The sequence below is a fragment of the Chiloscyllium plagiosum genome, chromosome 4 (assembly GCF_004010195.1).
Source record: "Chiloscyllium plagiosum isolate BGI_BamShark_2017 chromosome 4, ASM401019v2, whole genome shotgun sequence".
NCBI classification, from domain to species: Eukaryota; Metazoa; Chordata; class Chondrichthyes; order Orectolobiformes; family Hemiscylliidae; genus Chiloscyllium; species Chiloscyllium plagiosum.
In genome coordinates, this window is record NC_057713.1 from 12,391,230 (window position 1) to 12,409,313 (window position 18,084).

An 18,084-nucleotide genomic window follows, 5' to 3' on the forward strand; every position below is an offset into this window, starting at 1 on the left:
CTAGAAGATTGGGAAAACTTTAAAGGTCAACAGAAAGGCACAAAAAGAGCTATAAGGAAAAGTAAGATAGAACATGAGAAAAAACTGGCACAGAATATAAAGACAGATAACAAAATTTTCTATCAGCACATAAAACGAAAAAGAGTGGCTAAAGTAAATGTCGGTACTTTAGAGGATGAGAAGGGGCATTTTGTTATGGGATATGATGAAATGGCTGAGGTATTGAATAGATATTTTGTTATTGGTCTTCACACTGGAGGAAATAAATAACATGCCAGTAGTTGACAAAGAGACAAAGACAGGTGAGTACCTGGAAACAATCATTATCACAGAAGAAGTCATGTTGGGCAAATTAATGGAGGTAAGGATAGATAAGTCTCCTGGCCCTGATAGAATGCATCCAAGGGTACTAAAGAGATGGCAGGAGAAATAGCAGGTGCACTGGTGGTAATTTTCCAAAATTCGCTGGGGCAGTTCCAGCAGATTAGAAAATAGCAAATGTGATGCCACAGTTTAAAAAGGGAGATACACCAAAGATGGGAAGTTATAGACTGGTTAGCTTAACCTCTGTAGTGGCAAAGATGTTTGAGTCTATTATCAAGTAAGATATAGCAAGGAATCTCGATAGAAATTGTGCCATTGGGCAGACACTACATGGGTTCATGAAGGGCAGGTTGTGCTTAACAAATCTTTTGGAATTCTATGAAGACATTATGAGCAAGGTAGACAATGGGGACCCAGTGGATGTTGTGTACCTAGATTTCCAAAAGGTCTTTGACAATGTGCTGCACAAGAAGCTGCTGCATAAGATAAGGATGCATGGCGTTACGGGTAAAGTCTTAGCATGGATAGAGGATTGGTTGACTATTGGTCGGAATAGGTTGGAATTTAGAAGAATGAGGGGGGATCTTATGGAAACAAATAAAATTATGAAGGGGATAGAAGTAGGAAGGATGTTTTCAGTGGCAGGTGAAACTGGGACAAGAGGACATAGCCTCAAGATTAGAGGGAGCAGATTTACGACTGATTGGAAAGGAACTTCTTCACCCAGAGGGTTGTTAATCCATAGAATTCCCTGCCCAGTGAAGTAATTGATGCTACTTCAGTAAACATTTTTAAAGCTAAGGTAGAATCTTTTGAACAATAAAAAATTTAAGGGATACAGTGAGAGCGCAGTAAGTGGAGCCGAGTCCATGAAAAGATCAACCATGAATTTATTGAATGGCAGAGCAGGACCGAAGGGCCGATGGATGACTTCTGCTCCTAGGTCTTATCTTCTAAATGGGCTGAAAAAATAGCAAATGGAGTTCAATCTGGATAAATGCGAGGTATTGCAATTTGGGACAACAAACAAGGGTACGGTTTTTACAATTTCAGCACCGCCTTCCTAACCTGCAATCTTCTTCCCGACCTCTCCGCCCCCACCCCAGTCTGACCTATCACCCTCACCTTGACCTCTTTCCACCTATCACATTTCTGACGCCCCTCCCCCAAGTCCCTCCTCCCTACCTTTTATCTTAGCCTGCTGGACAAACTTTCCTCATTCCTGAAGAAGGGCTTATGCCTGAAATGTCGATTCTCCTGTTCCCTGGATGCTGCCTGACCTGCTGCGCTTTTCCAGCAACACATTTTCAGCTCTGATCTCCAGCATCTGCAGACCTCACTTTCTCCTGGAAAATTGAGAGACTAACGAAGAGTAAAAAGGATGTGTACATAAAGTCTAAGTGACTGAAGTGAGACTAAGCTTTGGAAGAATTTTGGGAATGTAGGACCAATCTGAAACAAGGAATTAAGAGGACTGAAAGCGGTCATGAGATATCCTTAGCGAGCAGGGTTAAGGAAAACCCCAAACCCCATTCATATGTAAGGAGCAAGAGGGTAATGAGGGAAAGGGTTGGCCCACTCAAGGATAAAGGAAGAAAGATATGCGTGGAGTCAGAAAATGGGTGAAATTATTAATGAGTACTTTGCATCAGTATTCACTGAGGAGAAGGACATGACGGACGTTGATGTTAGGGATATCTTTGATTCCTCTCGGTCAAGTCAAAATAAGGAGGGAGTGTTGTGTATTTTAAAAGGTGTTAAGGTGAACTCGTCCCCAGGACTGGATGGGATCTATCCCAGGTTACTGAGGGAAGCGAGAGATGAAATAGCTGGGGCTTTAACAGATACCATTGCCGTATCCTTGAAAATGGGGGAGGTCCCAGAGGACTGGAGAATTGCTAATGTTGTCCCTTTGTTTAAGAAGGGTAGCAGGGATAATCCAGTTTATGACAGACCTGTGAGCCTGACGTCAATGGTAGGGAAGCTACTGGCAAACATACTAAGGGATAGGATGTATACCCATTTGGAAGAAAATGGCTTTATCAGTGATAGGCAGCATGGTTTTGTATAGGAAAGGTCATGTCTTACAAACATAATAGAATTCTTTGAAGAGGTGACAAAGTTGATTGATGATGGAAGGAATGAAGATGTCATATACATGGACTTTAGCGAGCCATTCGATAAGGTTCCCCATGTCAGGCTGATGAGGAAGGTTTAGTTGCATGGGGTCCGGGGTGTTCTAATTAGATGGATAGCGAACTGCTTGGGCAACAGGCGACAGGGTAATAGAGGAATGAAGCTTCTCAAAATTGAGACTTGTGACCAGTGGTATCCCACAGGGATCTGTGCTGGGACCACTGTTGTTTGAAATATACATAAATGATTTGGAGGAAGGTGTAGATTGCCGCAATAGCTAATTTGCAGATTACACTAAGATTGGTGGAGGAGCAGATAGTGAAGTGGACTGTCAGAGAATACAGCAGAATATAGATAGAATGGAGAGTTGGGCAGAGAAATGGCAGATGGAATTCAATCTGGACAAATGCGAGGTGATGCATTTTGGAAGATGCAATTCCAGAGTGAACTATACAGTAAATGCAAAAGTCTTGGGGAAAATGGATGTATAGAGAGATCTGCGTGTTCAGATCCATTGTTCCCTGAAGGTGGCAATGCAGGTCAGCAGAGTGGTCAAGAAGGCATACGGCATGCTTCCTTCATTGGACAGAGTATTGATTACAAGAGTTGGCAAGTCATGTTACAATTGTATAAGACTTTGGTTTGGCCACATTTGGAATACTGCATACAGTTCTGGTCACCGCATTAGCAACATGATGTGGATGCTCTGGAGAGGGTGCAGAGGAGATTCACCAGGATGTACCTTGTTTGGAGGGTTCTAGTTATGAGGAGAAGTTATAGAGTCATAGAGATGTACAGCATGGAAACAGACCCTTCGGTAAGGGAAAACAGCCCCAGCCTGTTCAGCCTCTCCTCATAGCTCAAATCTTCCAACCCTGGCAAAATCCTTGTAAACTTTTCTGAACTCTTTCAAGTTTCACAACATTTTTCTGATAGGAAGGAGACCAGAATTGCACGCAATATTCCAAAAGTAGCCTAACCAATGTCCTGTACAGCCGCAGCATGACCTCCCAACTCCTGTACTCAACACTCTGACCAATAAAAGAAAGCATACCAAACGCCGCCTTAACTATCCTATCTACACGCGACTCCACTTTCAAGGAGCTATGAACCTGCACTCCAAGGTCTCTTTGTTCAGCAACATTCCCTAGGAGCTTACCATTAAGTGTATAAGTCCTGCTAAGATTTGCTTTCCCAAAATGCAGCACCTCGCATTTATCTGAATTAAACTCCATCTGCCACTTCTCGGCCCATTGGCCCATCTGATCAAGATCCTGTTGTAATCTGAGGTAACCTTCCTCACTGTCCGCCACACCTCCAATGTTGGTGTCATCTGCAAACTTACTAACTGTACCTCTTATGCTCGCATCCAAATCATTTATGTAGATGACAAAAAGTAGAGGACCCAGCACCAATCCTTGTGGCACTCCACAGGCCTCTACAAAATTCAGAACTTAACTCTTTTGCTGCCTGCTTATACCCTATACACATTCTCAGTGTATAGAAGTTTGTTTATTCTAGATCACTTTGATATAAGGAGGGTGTTTTGGGTATGCTAAAGGATATTAACGTGGACGAATCCCCAGGACTGGATGGGATCTATCCCAGGTTGCTGGGGGAGGCAAGAGAAGAAATAGCTGGGGCCCTGACAGATATCATTGTAGCATCCTTAAACACAGGTGAAGTGCTGGAGGACTGGATAGTTGCTAATGTTGCTCTCCTGTTCAAGAAGGGTAGTAGAGATATTCCAAGTAACTACAGACCAGTGAGCCTGATGTCAGTGGTGGGAAAGTTGTTGGAGAAGGTACTGAGGGATAGGATCTATTTATATTTGGAAAAGAATGGGCTTATCAGTGATAGGCAACATGGTTTTGTGCAGGGGAGATTGTGCCTTATCAACTTAATAGAGTTCTTTTGAGGAAGTGACCAAGTTGATAGATGAAGGAAGGGCTGTAAATATCATATACATGGACTTTAGCAAGGCATTTGATAGGGTTCCCCATGGTAAACTAATGGAGAAAGTGAAGCCACATGGTGAGCAGGGTGTTCTAGCTAGGTGGATAAAGAACTGGTTGAGCAACAGGAGACAGAGTAGTAATTGAAGGGAATTTCTCAAAATGGAGAAAGGTGACCAGTGGTGTTGTGGTTCTTTTCGCCGAGCTGGGAATTTGTGCTGCAGACGTTTCGTCCCCTGTCTAGGTGACACCCTCAGTGCTTGGGAGCCTCCTGTGAAGCGCTTCTATGATGTTTCCTCCGGCATTTATAGTGATTTGTATCTGCCGCTTCCGGTTGTCATTTCCAGCTGTCCACTGCAGTGGCGGTATATTGGGTCCAGGTCGATGTGCTTGTTGATTGAATCAGTGGATAGTGCTATTGCAACCACTAGGACTCATAACAGCACACAAACCAACAGCCACTCTCAGACAACAACTCACCAGGACGAAGGACCCAATACCCAGCATAAGCAAATCCAATGTAGTGTACAAAATCCCATGCAAGGACTGCACAAAACACTACATAGGACAAACAGGAAGACAGCTAATGATCCGCACACTCATCCACTGATTCAGTGATAGAGTGGTCAAGAATGCATATGGTATGCTTGCCTTCATCGGGCGGGGTATTGAGTCTAAGAAATGGCAGGTCATGTTAAAATTGTACAAGACTTTGGTTCAGCCGCATTTAGAATACTGTGTACAGTTCTGATCATGACAGTACCAAAAGGATGTGGACACTTTGCAGAGAACGTTTACGAGGACGTTACCTGGTATGGAGGGTGCTAGCTATGAAGAGAGGTTAAGTAGGTTAGGATTGTTTTCATTAGAAAAAAGGAGATTGAGGGGGGACCTGATTGAGGTCTACAAAATCATGAAGGGTATAGACAGGGTGGATAGAGATGAGCTTTTTCCCAGGGTGAGAGATTCAATAATGAGAGGTCATGTGTTCAAGGTGAGAGGAGAAAAGTTTAATGGGGAGACATGTGGAAAATATTTTACACAGAGGGCAGTAGGTGCATGGAACGCATTGCCAGCAAAGGTAGTAGAGGCAGGCACGGTAGATTCATTGAAGATGTGTCGCTGGAAAAATGCATGAGTAGGTGGGGAGCAGAGGGATACAGATCCTTAGGAATGGGCAATGGATTTAGGCAGTGGATTTGGATTGGCACAGGCTTGGAGGGTCAAAGGGCTTGTTTCTGGGCTGTAAAGTTTCTTTGTTCTTTATTCTTATTCAGTGGGTGTCTGGAATGCATTGCCGGTGGAGGTGGTAAGGTCAGGAACGATAACGTCATTTAAGATGTATCTAGACAGACACCTATGCTATCCAGTTTTAGACTCCCTTACCATCAGGAAAAGCTGATAAAGGTAATAATATGTTTTTTAACCTGATCCATGTGCAAAATAGCTTAGGAAAAATAAGATTACTGAGTAGTGTGGGAGAAATGGGTTTTGAATTATAGAGTGCTAGTACCAATATTGTGAAAGGGAGACCTGTTGGGATTGGCATTGTTTGAACCAAGCTGGGATCAATGTTGTAGTGAAGCATATAACTATAGAGGTAGATGGGTTTTAAACTAATTGGGTGGGGTGGTGAGGATCAATTGAAGGTGAGTTTAAAATTGATAAGAAAAGCGTCAGAAATGCATGATAGTGAAGCAGTGAATGATTAATCAAAGTTTGACAAGAAGGGGCAGAAAATGTACGCAGAAGAGCACAGCAGAAATTAGAACTGGAGCAAGTAATAATGGTAGAAAGTCAAAGGCAAATCCAAAGGCTCTTTATCTGAATGCAGGCAGCATTTATGTCAAGATAGATGAATTGATGGTACAAATAGAAATAAATAGGTGTGACTTAATTGCTATTATAGGCCTGTTGTTTCAGGGTTATCATGACTGACTACTGCATATTTAGGGGTATTCGATATTCTGGCAAAAGGAAAAGCAGATGCATAGCATTGTTGATGAAGGATGGTGTCAATGCTGTGGTGATTAGTGATATAAATGCAAATTGATCCTATTGTGGAAATAAGGAATAGCAAGGGAAAAATCATGTGGGAGTTATCCCCGTGTCTGCGTGGGTTTCCTCCGGGTGCTCCGGTTTCCTCCCACCATCCAAAGATGTGCAGGGTCAGGTGAATTGGCCATGCTAAATTGCCTGTAGTGTTAGGTAAGGGGTAAATGTAGGGGTATGGGTGGGTTTCGCTTCGGCGGGTCGGTGTGGACTTGTTGGGCCGAAGGGCCTGTTTCCACACTGTAATCTAATCTAAATCTAAATCTAAATCTGTTAGACTCCGGAAGAGTTGCTTCTCTGTAGAAGAAAGTATATATCAGGAAACAATGGAACCATGTTAGGCAGACAATACCATTATCATGGGTGACCTTAATCTGCATATTGACAAAGCAAATCCGGTGGGCAAGGATAACGGAGGACAATTTGTAGAGTGCATAGGGGATTGTTAGAGCAGTATGTTTCACAACCTACCTGGGTACAAGCTATTTTACATCTAATTATGTGTAATGAAATAGGATTTTTGAGATATCATGTAGTTAAAGACCTTTTGGATATAGCAATCATAACACGATAGAATTGCAAATTTGGTTTGAGAGAGAGCACTAATTTGCCTTCGTAGTTTATTTTCTCTTGCTCAATTATCTTTTTGGTCCTCCTTTGCTGGATTCTGAATTTGAGTCATTGACTTTGGCCTTCTTTATGTGCTTTTTCTTTCAATACTCTCTTTAACTTCCTTGGCTAGCCATGTTGGTTTATCCCCCTCTTGTAATCTTTCCTCCTCACTGGGAATTAATTTTGCTGAGAGTTCTGAATTACCTCCTTTAAATGTCTGTGACTGTGTGCTCCCTGACATTTCTGCTAACATTGGCCCAGTCCACTTTATCTAGCTCTATCTTCATTTCATTTTAATTCCCTTTATTTAAGTTAAAATGGTTTGTTTCTGACCCAAGTTGCTCACTCTTGAACTGAATTTTAATTTTAACATGTTATGATCATTACTTTCTAGGGGATCTTCTACTCTGAGGTAATTTATTAGACTTGCCTTTTATTACCCATTACCAGATGCAGGATAGCCTGCTCCCTGGTTATCTTCATGTTGATGTATTGGTCTAGGAAATTATTCCCGATATACTTTGTGGATTTATTGAAGAAGTTAGACTGTGTTTGAATGGTTCACTTTTGCTTCCCTTGACAGCTGTCATCAGACAAACTGAATAATTATTAAACCAATATAGCGAGTTCAGTTGGGATCTAACCTCTGTGAGTGAAGATAATTTTTAGTTCTTTATGTTGTGTGACAGAATTGAAAACCTTGATGTTAACTAAACTTTTGACAAAACTGTTTGATTTTTGTCACAGTAAATGTATAAAGATGTAAATCCCCAAGAATCAGAAGAGTGAATAAGAAGAATGGAAAAGATCATTCACATGGAAGAAAAAGTACGAGGGAGAAACAGGCCTTGTAGAACCACTAATGGAAGAAATAAGCTACACTGTAGATATTTAAGAAGAAGCATGATGGCTACGTCCATTCCTTTAGTGGGAGGCCACATAATATGTATCTAAGGTAACTATATAATTTTAAAGTTAAGAATTTCAAAGTGAATCATGAAGTGGGGGCTGCATTTGACCTGTCATTTCTATTGGATATTTTGCTTGCAGACTTTTAAATTTGAAAATGTAAAATATTGTGCACAGTTTAGGAAGCTTTAACAATGAATTATTACTGGATGCATGAGATTATAAATTTCATTGTTGCCCTTGCAATCCAATTTATATGCATCAAGTGAAAATTAGCAATTTGCATGAAGCAGATTATTAAGAATATACGTTGCAAGTTATGAATCTGTGCCTTGGATATCCTCCTGGGTGAAGCATGCTGATCTCCCAAGATTAGCACAGTTTTACAAATATTGTGTTACAGTTATAATAAAATCAAATGATTCAAAATTCCAGTTGTGTAAGTAAGTCAACAACCAGTCCTGCCTGTTCTGACCTATGGCTGTGAGAAGGGAAACGTTTACATTGGCTACTGTGGTTTAGCTTGGAACTGGACAATATTGAATGAGCTGCCTCGTTAAATCACTCATGGTTGCATGGTGTGAATGTGCATTTCAGTAATGCACCTCAGGTTACCCTGGTAACTATTAAAGTAAAGGACACTTTGTGCTCAGAGGGACACTTCCTAGACTGGTTCAGGCTACATTGCTCGGCTCTGTGCTTTCTATCATGATACTGAATTGTTGAAGTGAAACATAAGACAATAGGATATAGGAGGAGAATTAGACCATTCGGCACATCGAGATTACTGGACCATTCAATCATAGATGATATGTTTCTCAACTCCAATTTCCTGCCTTCTACCTTGATCCCCTCACTAAACACAAAACTTTCTATCTCTGTTGTAAATTGCGATCAGGGCAAAAACAAATATATAAAATGTTTGCATTCACAACTACAAATGAATATAGTCATGGAGTCATACCCTGAAACAGACCCTTCGGTCCAACTCGATCATGCTGACCAGATATCCCAACCTAATCTAGTCCCACTTGCCAAAACCCGGCCCATATCCCTCCAAACCCTTCCTATTCATATACCCATCCAGACACCTTTTAAATGTTGCAATTGTACCAGCCTCCACCACTCCCTCTGGCAGCTCATTCCATACACGCCCATTCCACCCTATGCATGAGAAAGTTTCCCCTTAGGTCCCATTTTATATCTTGCCCCTCTCACCCTAAACCTATGTTCTCTAGTTCTGAACTCTCCCCACCCCAGGGAAAAGACTGTCTATTTATCCTATCCATGCCCTTCATAATTTTATAAACCGCTAGAAGGTCACCCTTCAGCCTCCGACGCTCCAGGGAAAGCAGTCCCAGCCTATTCAACCTCTCCTGATAGCTCAAATCCTCTAACCTTGGCAACATCTTTGTATATCTTTTCTGAACCCTTACAAGTTTCACAGCATCCTTCTGATAAGAAGGAAACCAGAATTACACGCAATATTCCAACAGTGCCCTAACTAACATCCTGTACAGCCACAACATGACCTCCCAACTCCTATACTCAATACTCTGACCAATAAAGTAAAGCATACCAAACGCCACCTTCACTATCCTATTCACCTATGACTCTACTTTCAAGGAGCTATGAAACTGCATGCCAAGGTCTCTTTGTTCAGCAACACTCCCTAGGACCTTATTATTTAAGCGTATAAGTCCAGTAAGATTTGCTTTCCTAAAATGCAACACCTCACATTTACCTAAATTAAACTCCATCTGCCACACTTCAGCCCATTGACCCATCTGATCACGATCCTGTTGTAATCTGAGGTAACCTTCTTCGCTGTCCCCTATAATTCCAATTTTGGTGTCATCTGCAAACCTACTAACTATACCTCCCTATGTTCACATCTAAATCGTTATATAAATGACGAAAAGTAGTGGACCCAGCACCGATCCTTGCGGCACACACTGGTCATAGGCATCCAGTCTGAAAACAACCTTCCACAAACACCCTCTGTCTTCTACCTTTGAGCCAGTTCTGTATCCAAATGGCTAATTCTCCTTGTATTCCATGAGATCTAACCTTGCTAACCAGTCTCCCATGGGAAACCTTGTTGAACGCCTTACTGCACTCCATATAGATCACATCTACCGCTCTGCCCTCATCAATCCTCTTTATTACTTCTTCAAAAAACTCAATCAAGTTTGTGAGACATGATTTTCCACACGGAGGAGAAAGTGAGGACTGCAGATGCTGGAGACCAGAGTTGAAAAATGTGGTGCTGGAAAAACACAGCAGGCCAGGCAGCATCCGTTGAGCAGTAGAATCGACGTTTCGGGCATAAGCAAGCCTTCTTCAGGAAGGCTTTCACATATTTCCAAATATGTGTAAATCCTGTCCCTTAGGATTCCTTCCAACAACTTGCCCCCCATCGACGTCAGGCTCACTGGTCTATAGTTCCTGGGCCTGTCCTTACTGCATTTCTGAAATAGTGGTACCATGTCAGCCAACCTCCAGTCTTCTGGCACCTCATCTGTGACTATCGATTGATACAATATCTCAGCAAGGGGCCCAGCAATCACTTCCCTCGTTTCCCACAGAGTTCTAGGGTACACTGATCAGGTCCTAGGGATTTTTGCGTTTCAAGACATCCAGCACTTCCTCCTCTGTAATATGGACATTTTTCAATGTTTAGTCTGGAAATGCTGCATTTGCACTGAAGATCAGTGCAATCTGAAATTCTATAGCACTGCTGTAATATTCTCACAACACATATGTGTGTTTAACTTTGCCTGTCCTTTTAGTACCACTATTCCTGGTACCTGTAGGTTAAAGATCTAAAAATGGGAATTACGTTAGCTGGTTAGAAGCTGTTTGTAAATAGTTAGCCATTGCTTGTGGTAAGAAACACTGACAATTCAGAAAAGTCATGATTGCCCATGCACAAAGCCATGCTGAATATCCCTAATCAGTCCTTGCCTCTACAAATGCATGTAAATCCTATCTCTCAGAATCCCCTCCAACAATTTACCCACTTACCCCACTGATGTCAGACTCACCCATCTTTAGTTCCCAGACTTCACCTTACAGCCTTTTGTAAAATAAAGACACGGCATTAGCCACTCCCCAGTCCTCCAGCACCACGCCTATGGCCTACAAATACCTTTGATAGAGGCCTCAAATTTCATCCCTAACTTCCTGCAACATCCTGGGATATACTTGATCAGGTTCCAGAGAGTTATCCACTTTTATGTTTTCCTCCAGCACTACCTTCTCTTTAATGTGCACTGTTTCAAGACATGTGTTTATTTCCCTAAGTTCCCTAATCTCCATTTCTTCCTTCAAAGTAAAATCTGTCACAAAATATTTGTTTAGTATCTCTCACATCTCCTGTGGTACCAGACATAGTTGACCTCTTTGATCTATACACCACCCTATTCTCTCCCTTGTTGCTGTTTTGCTGTTAATGTACTTGTAAAATCTCTTTGGATTATCTTAACCTTTATCTGCCAATGCTATCTCATATCATAGAATCATCTGTGGAAGCAGGCCAAAGCTAAACCAAAACAGTATTTGAAGTCACACAACACCAGGCTATAATCCAACAGGTTTATTTGAAATCACAAGCTTTTGGAGCACTGCTCATTCATCAGACAATCCAAAGTAGCCCAGCCATTGTCCTGTCCAGTACATGACCTCCCAATTCCTATACTAAATGCACTGCCCAATAAAGGCAAGCGCACCAAATGCCTTCTTCACCATCCTGTCTATCTGTGACACCACTTTCAAAGAACTATGAAAGCGACCAAGGTCACTTTGTTCAGCAACACTCCCCAGGACCTTCCCATAAGTGTATAAATCCTGCCCTGATTTTCCCTACCAAAATGCAGCACTTCAGATTCATCTAAATTGGAATGATCTGCCAGAGTAAGTGGTGGAGGTTATTACAATTACAACATTTAAAAGACATGCTATATGAATACAAAGGGTTTAGAAGGTTATGAGCCAAGTGTTGGTAAATGGGACTGGATTAATTTAGGATATCTGGTTGGCATGGACAAGTTGGATCAAAGGGTCTGTTTCCCTGCTGTATGGCTCTATGTCTCTACCTACTACAGTGTTCAAGGGCAGTGTTCGAGGTCATGGTGCTGTCTAAGGTGCCTTGTTGAGTTGCTGTGCTCCCCCACGAAAATTTCAGTCCCGCCCTGCCTTGCATTAAGAGCAAAAGAGCAACTAGGGAGAAAATAGTTTTGTTCCTACTCTAGTAGATATACCTATGTAACTATTAAGAAATTATTCCTGAACACATTAAACAAATTCCTCACTCTCTAAGCCCTTAACACTATAGCACTCCAATCTGTGTTTAGAAAATTAAAATCCTCTACTATTTCAACCATATTGTTCTTATGTAGATCTAAGATCTCTCTATATATTTGGTACTCAATTTCCTGCTGACTATTGGGGTGCCTATAGTGCAATTCTATCAAGGTGATAATGCCCTTCTTATTTCTGAGTTTCACCCATATAGCTTCACTGGACGATCCCTCAGAAATATCCTCTCCAACTAGAGAAGTAATCTTTTCCTTAATCAAAAAATGCCACTCCCCCTTCACCCCCTCCCCTTTTTTATCCTTCTTAGAGAATGTTAGAGCATTGAATTGCCAGTCCTGCCCCTCCCTCAGCCATGTTTCTGTAAACCTATTATGTCCCAGTCCCATACATGTACTGGGTTCATCTGCCTTACATTGCGGCACTGTGGCTCAGAGGGTCGCTGCTGTCTCACAGCACTAGGATTTGATTCCATGCTCGGGTAACTGTGTGGAGTTTGCATGTTCTGCTAGTATCTGCTTTGGTTCCCTCCAGGTATCTGCTTTGGTTCCCTCCATATTGTGTTGGCCTTTTATCCTACTCTAAGATCAGACTAACCTACATATCCTTCATTGTACTATGTTTCATGTGCCTATCCAAGAGTCGTTTAAATGTCCTGAATGTATCTGACTCTAATACACTCCTGGCAGTGTATTCCACGCACCCACCATTCTGTGTAAAGAACCTACGTCTGACAGCTATTCTAAACCATCCTCTAATTACCTTAAAATTATGCCCCCTTTGATAGACATTTCTGCCATGGGAAAAAGTCTCTGGCTATCCACTCTATCTATGTCTCTTAACATCTTGTATACCTTTATCAAGTCACCTTCTTCGCTCCAATGAGAAAAGCCCTAGCTCCCTCAGCATTTCTTCATAAGATGTGCCCTCCAGTCCAGGCAGCATCCTGGTAAATCTCCTCTGCATCCTCTCTAAAGCTTTGATATCTTTCCTATAATGAGGAGACCAGAACTGAACACAACACTCCAAGTATGGTTTAATCAGGGCTCTATAGAGTGCAACATAACTCCGGGGCTCTTAAACTCAATCCCCCTGCTGATGAAAGCCAACATACCATATGCCTTTTTAATGACGCTATCAACCTGGATGGCAACATTGAGAGACCTATGGACGTGGACCTTAAGATCCCACTGTTCCTCCACACTGGAAGAATCCTGCCTTTAACCCCGTATTCTGCACCTGAATTTGACCTTCCAAAAGTGAATCACTTCACACTTTTCCAGGTTGAACTCCATCTGCCACTTATCAGCCCAGTTCTGCATCCTGTCAATGTTCTGTTACAACCTACAACAGCCCTCCACAGTATCCACAACTCCACCAACCTTTGTGTCATCGGCAAACTTACTAACCCACCCTTTCACTTCCTCATCCAAGTCATTTATAAAACTCACAAAGAGCAGAGGTTCCAGAACTGATCCCTGCAGAATACCACTGGTACCGAGGTCCGGGGTGAATAATTTCCATCTACCACCATACCCCTGTCTTCTATGGGCCAGCCAATTCTGTATCCTGACAGCCAGATTTCCCTGTATCCCATGCCTCCTTACTTTCTGAATAAGCCTACCACAGGGAACCTTATCGAACACCATGCTGAAATCCATGTACACCACATCCCTGCTCTACCTTCATCAATGTGTTTTGTCACATCCTCAAAGAATTCAATAAGGTTTGTGAATCATGACCTGCCCTTCACAAAGCTATGCTGACTATCTCTAATCAAACTATGGATTTCCAAGTAATCATAAATCCTGTCTCTCAAAATTCCCTCTAGTACTTTGCCCACCACTGACGTAAGATTGACTGGTCTGTAATTCACAGGATTATCTCTATTTTCTTTCTTGAACTAGTGAATAACTAGCCACCCTCCAATCATCTGGCTCTACTCCAGTGGACAGTGAAGATGCAAAGACCATCGCCAAAGGCGGAGCAATCCCTTCCCTCGCTTCCTGTAGTAGAGTCATAGAGATGTACAGCATGGCAACAGACCTTTCGGTCCAACCTGTCCATGCCAACCAGATATCCCAACCCAATCTAGTCTCACCTGCCAGCACCCGGCCCATATCCCTCCAAACCTTTCCTATTCATATACTCATCCAAATGCCTTTTAAATGTTACAATTGTACCAGCCTCCATCACTTCCTCTGGTACCACCCTCTGTGTGAAAAAGTTGCCCCTTAGGTCTATTTTATATCTTTCCCCTCTCATCCTAAATCTATACCTTCCAGTTCTGTACTCCCCCACCCCAGGGAAAAGACTTTTGTCTATTTATCCTAACCATGCCCCTCATGATTTTATAAATCTCTATAAGATCACTCCTCAACCTCCAACACTCCAGGGAAAACAGCCCCAGCCTGTTCAGCCTCTCCCTATAGCTCAAATCCTCCAACACTGGAAACATCCTTGTAAATCTCTTCTGAACCCTTTCAAGTTTCACAACATCTTTCTGATAGGAAGGAGACCAGAATTGCACGCAATATTCCAACAGTGGCCTAACCAATGTCCTGTACCGCCGCAACATGACCGCCCAACTCCTGTACTCAGTACTCTGACCAATAAAAGAAAGCATACCAAACGCCTTCTTCACTATCCTATCTACCTGCGACTCCACTTTCAAGGAGCTATGAACCTGCACTCCAAGGTCTCTTTGTTCAGCAACACTCCCTAGGACCTTACCATTAAGTGTATAAATCCTGCTAAGATTTACTTTCCCAAAATGCAGCACCTCGCATTTATCTGAATTAAACTCCATCTGTCACTTCTCGGCCCATTGGCCCATCTGGTCAAGATCCTGTTGTAATCGGAGGTAACCTTCGCTGTCCACTACACCTCCAATTTTGTAAGGTTAGTAAGGTGTCATCTGCAACCTTAATAACTGTACCTCTTATGCTCGCATCCAAATCATTTATGTAAATGATTATGTAAATGATAGAGGACCAGGCACCGATCCTTGTGGCACTCCACTGGTCACAGGCCTCCAGTCTTAAAACAACCCTCCACCACTACCCTCTGTCTTCTACCTTTGAGTATCCGATGGCAAATTCTCCCTATATTCCACGAGATCTAACCTTGCTAACCAGTCTCCCATGGGGAACCTTGTCGAATGCCTTACTGAAGTCCATATAGATCACATCTACCGCTCTGCCCTCATCAATCCTCTTTGTTACTTCTTCAAAAACTCAATCAATTTTGTGAGACATGATTTCCCACGCACAAAGCCATGCTGACTATCCCTAATCAGTCCTTGCTTTTCCAAATACATGTACATCCTGTCCCTCAGGATTCCCTCTAACAACTTGCCCACCACTGACGTCAGGCTCACTGGTCTATAGTTCCCTGGCTTGTCCTTGCCACCCTTCTTAAACAGTGGCACCACGTTAGCCAACCTCCAATCTTCCGGCACCTCGCCTGTGACTATCGATGATACAAATATCTTAGTGAGAGGCCCAGCAATCACTTCTCTAGCTTCCCGCAAAGTTCTAGGGTACGCCTGATTAGGTCTTGGAGAATTATCCACCTTTATGCGTTTCAAGACATCCAGCACTTCCTCCTCTGTAATAAGGACATTTTGCAAGGTGTCACCATCTACTTCCCTTCAGTCTCTATCTTCCATATCCTTTTCCACAGTAAATACTCATGCAAAATATTCATTTAGTATCTCCCCCATTTTCTGCGGCTCCACACAAAGGCTGCCTTGCTGATCTTTGAGGTACCCTATTCTCTACTCGTTAGCCTTCTGTCCTTAATGTCCTTGTAAAAACCCTTTGGATTCTCCTTAATTCTATTTGCCAATGTTATCTCATGTCCCCTTTTTGCCCTCCTGATTTCCCTCTTAACTATAGTCCTACTGCCTTTATACTCTTCTAAGGATTCATTCGATCTATCCTGGCCCAGGGGATTTATCTATCTTTATACTTTTCAAAATTTTAAGAACATCCTCCTTCCTAATATCAACTTATTATAGTAAATCTGTTTCATGCTGTCCTCAGCCACGTCAAGGTCCTTCTCAGTAGTGAATACTGAAGCAAAAAGTATTCATTAAGGACCTCTCCTACTTCCTCCGACTCCAGGCACAAGTTCCCTCCACTATCCCTAGTCGGCCCTATCCTCACTCTGGTCATCCTCTTGTTCCTCACATTAGTGTAGAACACCTTAGGGTTTTCCTTAATCCTACCTTCTAAATGCCCCGTTCTAGCTCTCCCCAGTCCATTTTTCAGTTCTTTCCTGGCTACCTTGTATCCCTCAAGTCCTGTCCTAAACCTAAATCTTCAACCTAAAGTAAGCTTCCTTCTTCTTCTTAACGAGATGTTCCATATCCCTTGTCGCCCAAGGTTCTTTCAACCTACCACCCATCCTTGCCTCAATGGGACAAACCTGTCCAGCACTATCAGCAAGTGTTTCCTAAACAATCTGCACATTTCTGTCATGCATTTCCCTGAAAACATCTGTTCCCAATTTAGGTGCCCACTTCCTGCCTAATAGGATTGTAACTCCCACTCCCTCTCCCTCAAAGTGCTGCCACTGCTTTGAGATGTCCTTGACTTGGTACCAGGGAGGCAACATACCATCCTGAATTCTCAACTCCAGCTGCAGAGTTTTCTGTCTGTTCCCCTGCCAGGAGTGTGCCCTATAACAATTAGTCATTTGAAACTTGACAAACTGCACTTAACAGAAGATTGATTCTTGGTGCCCAAGATCTTGCTGCCACTTCTGTTTTCCTCTGAAAGACTATCACCCTCAAGAGTACCTATAACTATATATCTGTTTGAGAGAAGAATAGCCAGAGGAGATACCAGAACTACCTTCCTATCTCTCCTGAAAGCCACCCATCTATCTAACTGAACCTGCAGTGTAGTTACCTCTCTAACTCAACTAACCACCATATTCTGTCTCCTGTATGCTCCCCAGTGACTCTAACTGCCTCTCCAGCCAATCCAAACGGTCTGATATGAGACGGATCCAAACACAGCTCTGGCAAACATAGTGTCCAGGGACAGTCAAATGTTCTCTAATTTCCCACATCCAATAGGAGGAGCATATCACTCCAATGACTGCTGTAATTGGCCTTGAAAAGTTGTTCACATACGTTTGCCTAAAAACAACCACCACTTTTCTCAAATCCAGTGTCTAGATTAATTATTGGTAAAACAATATGCTGGGAGGATTTAAATGTTTTTTTTTAGATTAGATTAGATTACATTACAGTGTGGAAACAGGCCCTTCGGCCCAACAAGTCCACACCGACCCGCCGAAGCGCAACCCACCCATACCCCTACATTTACCCCTTACTTAACACTACGGGCAATTTAGCATGGCCAATTCACCTAACCTGCACATCTTTGGACTGTGGGAGGAAACCGGAGCACCCGGAGGAAACCCACGCAGACACGGGGAGAACGTGCAAACTCCACACAGTCAGTCGCCTGAGTCAGGAATTGAACCCGGGTCTCCGGCGCTGTGAGGCAGCAGTGCTAACCACTGTGCCACCATGCCGCCCACAAAGGCCTAACAGAAGAAGTCCTAAAAGACAATCCTTTTTTTAAAAGAAAACTTTCCTTACCCATAGGTTTTAATTTTAAGCATGCAAAAGAGAGAAAAAAAAACTAATGTTTAAAATTTTAAAATCCAGCACTTAGCTTAAGCTCCCAACCAAATACCGCCACCTTCTTAGATCCTCTGTCAGTCAGCTGTCTAATCTCTGACTCTGAGTAAAGCTATGCCA

The 18,084-nt window shown here is 42.6% G+C and overlaps 1 protein-coding gene across 5 annotated transcripts in view; it reads left to right on the plus strand.

Moving 5' to 3' along the window:
- Positions 1 to 18,084, plus strand: part of ldlrad4a (low density lipoprotein receptor class A domain containing 4a) — a 241,127-nt gene that overhangs the window by 54,912 nt on the left and 168,131 nt on the right. For 3 of the 5 annotated variants that reach the window (XM_043687710.1, XM_043687708.1, XM_043687712.1), the window contains exon 2: positions 7,827 to 8,034. The gene's annotated coding sequence lies outside the window, so the exon portion shown is untranslated. Of the gene's footprint in view, positions 1 to 5,744; positions 5,823 to 7,660; positions 7,728 to 7,826; positions 8,035 to 18,084 lie in introns of those variants that run through there. The other 2 variants (XM_043687711.1, XM_043687709.1) reach the window with 2 other exon arrangements.